The sequence below is a fragment of the Macrobrachium rosenbergii genome, chromosome 2 (genome assembly GCF_040412425.1).
Source record: "Macrobrachium rosenbergii isolate ZJJX-2024 chromosome 2, ASM4041242v1, whole genome shotgun sequence".
In the NCBI taxonomy this organism is placed as follows: Eukaryota; Metazoa; Arthropoda; class Malacostraca; order Decapoda; family Palaemonidae; genus Macrobrachium; species Macrobrachium rosenbergii.
Window position 1 is genome coordinate 32,663,013 of NC_089742.1, and position 7,500 is coordinate 32,670,512.

The window sequence follows — 7,500 nt, forward strand, 5'->3', positions numbered from 1 at the left end:
TAAACGTGATAGTTTTAACTTCAGGCGAAATAAGCACTACCAAAGTATTTTTGTAACAGGTTATTAGTGAAATAAGCAGTTATTTAATTTTCCAGTGAAATGAAATTACAATTTTTCTTTTAATCGTTCATGCCAAATTTGCTATTGCTAGCAGTTAAGATATTTTCCTTCCTAAAAAAAAAATAGAAATGCTCCTGCCTGATTTCCCTTTGGACCTCTCTTGGGTTTATAGTCTGTCGGCTTTGTCCATAAGTGTTTTTTTCAGCCGAAGATTTAAAGAAAGAAATAAAGTAGACTGACGGTATTATTAAAATGATAAAAACCTATATTATGAATGCATCTGTCTGTTCACTCAACTGGAAACCACTCGGAAACCAGAGAGGAGAAGAAGAAGAAGAAGAAGAAGAAGAAGAAGAAGAAGAAGAAGAAGAAGAAGAAGAAGAAGAAGAAGAAGAAGAAGAAGATCTAAAGAACCCACTTTATTCGCAGATCATCTCATTGGTCTCCCGAATGTCTCGTCTCACGGATGATCCTCGGCGTAACTCGCAAGGATATAAAGTCGATATTCGACAAAGTCTTAGATCGAGGATTCCTTAGCGAAGAAAGACGACGCTAAGGTGAATTGAATGAGAGGACGAGTTACTTCTTTACGAAACTTCTCTTCTCAGTATCTGTTTTATTTTATTTTTTTATACTTCATTTTTAATTAGATGCTGTGTTTTCTTGGTGGCATCTAATCAAGTTTATGATTATTGATATTAGAATAAAAATAGTCTCTATCAGCTTCTTAAGCCACAGTGTGCACCCATATCGGTTCTCGCACTAGAATGCTAAGATCTGTTGTAAGTTTGTAAATAGAGATGATGAAGTATTTAGCCCCATGTCCGATTCACAAGAGTTTATACTCCGGGTTCTAAGCCCTGACGAAAGACTTTGGTTTAGCCCAATGATGCTCTTATAGTGAATTTGTCATAAACTCTTAGCAATATGGCGAAAGCTTGAAGGGAACACAAGGATACATGAGGGTCGAATTAATCATTATTATTGATTTTATTTAAAGAATTCATTCTAGACAGGAACATACGTCCTTCAATACCCCTAGATTTGTTAATTTGATACCTATAAGAATTTTCCTAATGTTGGATTGCTCTCACTTTTAACTAGCAACAAGAAATCTCTCTCTCTCTCTCTCTCTCTCTCTCTCTCTCTCTCGTACACAAACATGTATACCCACCTAACCTCAAAAATTGATTATAATCGATGTGAGGAATTATTATTGAAAAGTATACACACAAATTACATACCAAAATATTAAATTATCAATTATTATTCTACATTCCTATTATTTTAACGAATTAAAAACAACTGATTGCCAAACCTTTGATTCAATTAACATCAAACTATTTCCCAGAGATAATTGGTTCTTTTGGCTCAGCATCCTTTCATGCTATAACGAATCCTGATTATACTTAGGATGGAATATCCTTTGGCCGACATCAAAAGGATATCCCACCTCCTTTGACACCTCGATAGAATAATCATTCTATTAGAAAAGTATTCATATTCAATTTTTAAAAGATAAATTTTAATTTGCATAAAAGTAACTATGGCTGTTACAGGTCGAATTTATAGTAACCGTGATAGAAAAAAAGACTGATAAGGTAACTAGAAAATGACAGGAATTCTCTGTGCCAGTTGTTAGATAACAATTAGTATTATCAAACAATTGTTAGGTAACAGTTGTAAGATAGGAAATGCATTATACAGGCTTTGAAAACCTGTATAATGCAATTCTTACTCCCATTAATAACTGAATTATGTCTTTTATATTTTGCCTTCTTAGTAATATATTTGAAGTTGTGTGTGTGTGTGTGTGTGTGTGTGTGTGTGTGTCTGTCTGTCTTTCCAGCTTCCCCTCAGGATGTTTGGCAGGGAGTCTATGAACTGGCTAGCAGGAGATAAATGCCTATAGATCCGAAGTTATTTAATTCTGTTCACCTTTATATTTATGGTGTGATTTTTCTTCAAACCAGAGAAAAGAATTGCGATATAGGGAGATTCCCGTTCACGTGATATAGGATCAGAAACTATTAACAGCATTGAAAGAGAGATAAAATACCATTTATAGACCATGAAGACCTCTGATAAACGATTATTTTATTTTGGAATGACTGGCGTCTCTCAGGAATGTTTTCAGAGATTTTTCTTTTTTCATACAAATTTCGGATGAAAAATGGCCCCATAAAAGAACGTTTTATATTGAATAGTGTCCCAAATAAGACATAAAATATTATATGCGTAGATATTATTGATTAAGTGTCTAAAAGAATCTGCATATAATGTGTAAATATATATTAGATTTTATGATTTCATCGGAATCATAAAAAACTAAATACAATATCATGAATCATGTGACTTATTTAAAAAAAAGGCTTCTTAAGTAACAAACCCCATTATGATTGTATTATCCTAGGAACATCATTTTGTTCATAGAATATCTTGGTATTTTAAAATCATAAAGGCTACTGATATTTCTGCAAATCTAGAAAATGGTTCTCTACTTGCAAAATCTAAAATACACTTACACTACCGACAGATTCTTTCAGACACTACAGCAATAATATCTACATATGTAATAATTTATGCGTCGTTCGGCGCACTTTTTATTTTAAAATGCCCTCTTATGGGGCAATTTCTTACCCAAAATTTGATAAAAGATAAAATCCCTGGAAAAACTCCTGAGAGACGCCAGTCATTCCAAAATAAAATAATCGTTCATCAGAAGACTCCATGGACCATAAATAGCATTTATCTCTCTCTGAATGCGGTTAATAGTTCTTTGTCCCATATCACATGAACGGGAATCTCCTCACTTCGCATTTCTTTTCTCCGGATTGAAGAAAAATCACGTCACAAATATGAAGGTGAACAGGATTATGTAACTCCGGATCTGTAGGTTTTTATATCCTGCCCACTAACTCATAGGCTGCCCCTATTATACATCCTCAAAAGAACCAGGAGAAACAGACAGACAGACAGACAAATAGACATCAATTATATTACTAGGAAAGCAATGACGATGTAGGCATGACTCTGATAATAATAGGAGTAAGAATTGCTTTACACAGGCTTTCAAAGCCAGTGTTATTTAACTACTCAGAGAGAATGTCTGACTTTTCCTACCGACCTTGTCAGTCTTTTTTTACAGGAAAAAAAACGAAAACTAATACAATAAAGTGTTGTATTCTTTCGAAGAAAAATGTCTGACAAGCGGACAAAAATGTTGCACAGAAGAAAATCGTATAACAGCAACTCCCATGAAACCGACCAGCGCACTCCCCTTTAACGGAATCAGAAATCAGTCAGTAACCCCCTCCCCAAAAAAAAAAAAAAAAAAAAAAAAATCCATTTTCATGGCCACAAAAAGAAAGAAGAAGAAGAAAAAAATGCCATCTTGCTCTCGTGAATGTCACAAGGATGAGACTCGCAGTAAACGTGGAAGGCAGTAAAGCCAATATCGCATTAGATCAAGACTCTTACGTAACGAAAGGTGACGTAAGAGGAAGAGGATAGGAAGATGATAAAAGGAAGGGAAGATTTGGTGGTTTATTATGCCTTTCTTGTCTGTGATATGTTTGGCTGAGAAGGAGTTTTTCCCTTAGGAAAAGTTTTCCTTACTAGAGAATTAGGTAACCAAGACTAACATAGATACTGGAATCTATTACGTAATTAATCTATTTCCACGAAACTTGAAGGTGAAACAGGCATTGAACAATCAAAACAAGTACAAACATGCGCCGAAGTTTCTTCTGCGCAATCGAGTTTTCTGTACAGCCGATACAGCGTATAATCAAAGATACCGAAAATAGATTATCTTTCGGTGGTCTTGGTATAATACTGTATGAGCCGCGGCCCTTAAAATTTAGCCACGGCCCGGTGGTGGTCTATCCTAGATCGTTACCAGAAGCATGATCATGGATAAATTTAACCTTAAATAAAACAAAACCTACTGACGCTAGAGGGCTTGAATTTGGTATGTTTGATGATTGGAGAGTGGATGATCAACATACCAATTTGCAGCCCTCTAACCTCAGTAGTTTTTAAGATCTGAAGGCGGACAGAAAATTTGCAGACAGAAAAAGTGCAGACAGAAAAAAGGGCTGACAAAATAAAGTGAGGATGAACAGACAAAGCCAGCACAATAGTTTTCTTTTACAGAAAGCTAAAACTAGTTCTCCTGAAAGATATCTATGTGAAATGTTTAGAAAATAATTAAAGTAAGAGTACCATAAAATTAAAATTTTCTTTACGTGTTGGAGAACAAATTAGAAATATCAGATTTCGGACCATTAGCATTTGGGAGATTTTGTTAATGTTCTGGAAATCAAAGAAGGTATTAAGTATAAACCTAAAATCTTAAATGTATTATTTTCGTGTGTTATACTGCTGTAATAATTGCTTTGATATATGACATGCACAATATTGAATATCATTGGCAGCTATACTTGACAGCGGTTTATACAAATGAATAAAACAAAACAGAAATAGGTATCTCGAGAAATTAAGAAGACAGAGTCAAGTATGAAAATCATTACTGAATGCTGAATACCTCTCTATAACGGAATACACATATTAAATAACTTTCCTTTGAAGTGGTATCAATAAGAAAACTCACAAAGAAATCAATTAGAGACTGGAATGACAAGATAAAAAGTAAACAAAAGAAAAAAAAATATATTTAACATATTTAGCATAAAAAAAGCAAGTCCGTTTTAGGAACATCACAGCAGACAAAATATATAAAATACCTGATAAAAAACATAAAAAAAAACATACTTCAAAAGGAAATGAAACGAAAAACAGATCCCACTGAAAAAATAATGGTCTTGGAAAGAGATCTTAAGAAACTCCTTCTTTTGATGTTGAGAATGTCCGAGGAGTGACCCAAATAGTACTTCGGGGAATTTTCCTGCGTATATACGTCTTATCATCTGGTGTCCTTTGGGTCACAAAGAATACTCCAGTCTATTTCTGTTCCTTGCCTTATGGCGTGAATGATTTCTTGTTAGTTTGTTAGAAACTGAGAATTGTTCAGGCAACTGGAAGAACTCATACAAATCACAAAAGCAGATATTTATAATTGCTTTTTTGGAACTATATAATAGTTATTGAAAGATTAATGAGGCATCTGGAATAGCTTACGAATTACAAAAGCGAATATAGTATACTTTTAGCTGTCAGGAAATTATCAACAAACTGAGAAGGAATTATAAAAATTGCAAAAAGCGAGTATTATATAATTCTGTCTCGTTTTTGAGATAGTCTGTCATAGAAATGAAAAAGAAACTATCCTTGAATGAACATACGACCAATCTAATAGGACAATTTTAGCTAAAAGGTTTACATTTTTGAGGTAAATATTTTTTTTCATGTGTTTCATATTTAATTCCGGAATATAAGATCAATCATAATAAGACTAGCAGCAGCAGAAGTAGTAGTAGCAGTAGTAGTAGTAGTAGTAGTAGTAGTAGTAGTAGTAGTAGTAGTAGTAGTAGTAGAGGAGGAGTAGTAGTAGTAGTAGTAAGTCTGGATGATATCTAGACAACTCAAAAGAAACCAACGTCGCAAATTTTCAGGTAAAAAAAGGTCTATGTCAGCACTTTTAAAACTATACTTAAAGGTTATGACAAAAAAGGCTTTGACACGGTTCTCTGTTCGGAACTAACTCTTCTCTCTCTCTCTCTCTCTCTCTCTCTCTCTCATTCTAGAAAATGAAATTTAAAAGAGCTACTAGACGTATCAAATTCAAGTAGGAATCGTCGACAAAATGTAGGCAAATGATGTAAGACTTAGCATATTTCAGATAGTTCTCAAGCTATTTATCTCCCACCCTCTCTTTCTCACTGATTATCTTTCCTGTTGTGTGCGTACATGAGAGAGAGAGAGAGAGAGAGAGAGAGAGAGAGAGAGAGAGAGAGAGAGAGAGAGAGAGAGAGAGAGAGAGAGAAGAGAGAAGGCTGAAACCATTAAAGAGATTGCTAAAAACATCACAAAGGAAATAGGCAATAAAAAAGGGAAACATGGTAAAAGAAATTAAGTAAGGAAGGAAGGATAAAATAAATTTAACAGATTGATGAAAAGAAATGTGAGAAACAATAAGAAACGCAATAATAATAATAATAATAATAATAATAATAATAATAATAATAATAATAATAATAATAATAATAATAATTCAAATGTGATAACTATAATGTAGGATCGTTATTATTTCACCAAGGTTTCGTTATTTAAATAACAAACCTAGAGAATTATATATTTTAAGGACACCCATAAAGCCGTACAGTAGTTCAGTTATAACCGAATAAAAATCTGACATTTCCTGGAGACAAATTTCCATTGCATTACATCTTCGTGAGAGACCATTAATAGAATGGATAATTCACATGATTAATTGGACGAAAACGTATCAAGAAAAATAGGGAAAACCTCTGGGAAAAATAAGAAAAAATGTCTTTAATATTCTCCTCTTCGTGTCTGTAGAAGGAAGGAAATGGAGTAGGGAAAACTGCTGCTGCGATTCTTCTAGGACGAAAGAATGCAAATGAGAAGATGATTTCGCATAATTTGTCAGGGGAATAACTTCCTCCATATGTATTTCTGTCTTGATTCAAATTCCTTCGTCTTTGCTCTGTTTTCTGTGTGACGGCTTGGTTTTGAGAGAGAGAGAGAGAGAGAGAGAGAGAGAGAGAGAGAGAGAGAGAGAGAGAAGAGAAATGAAAACTAGCAAGGGTACTTTAAACTTAGTTCACGTGTTGAAATAGAAAGTGACTTGAGAGAGAGAGAGAGAGAGAGAGAGAGAGAGAGAGAGAGAGAGAGAGAGAGAGAGAGAGAGAGAGAGAAATGAAAACTAGAAGGGAGAACTTAGTTCACGTGTTGAAATAGAAAACTGACTTGAGAAAGAGAGAGAGAGAGAGAGAGAGAGAGAGAGAGAGAGAGAGAGAGAGAGAGAGAGAGAAAGGTACTTTAAACTTAGTTCACCTGTTGAAATACAATCATGATTATCTTATATCTTACATATATATCTTACAGCTCGTTCAGAGGTCCCCAGTGTGAGAGAGAGAGAGAGAGAGAGAGAGAGAGAGAGAGAGAGAGAGAGAGAGAGAGAGAGAGAGAGAGAGAGAGAAACTGGAAAAAACTGGCAACTGTAATGTTAAACTTAGTTCACATGTTGAAATAGAATCATGAAAGAGAGAGAGAGAGAGAGAGAGAGAGAGAGAGAGAGAGAGAGAGAGAGAGAGAGAGAGAGAGAGAGAGAGAGAGAGAACTGGCAAGGGTACTTCAAACTTAGTTCATGTGTTGAAATAGGAACATGATTTGAATAATAAATAGACATACAGGAAGAAACAGAAACAAGTAAACAGTAACAGAGACACACTTATCTACTTAATTGCCCAGAATTAAGGGAACTTTTTTTTCCACTGAAATTTTGAAGTACGA

General features: G+C 34.4%; 1 long non-coding RNA gene across 1 annotated transcript in view; it reads right to left on the reverse strand.

Moving 5' to 3' along the window:
* Positions 1-7,500, reverse strand: part of LOC136849697 (uncharacterized) — a 92,092-nt gene that overhangs the window by 56,136 nt on the left and 28,456 nt on the right. The window lies entirely within an intron of this gene.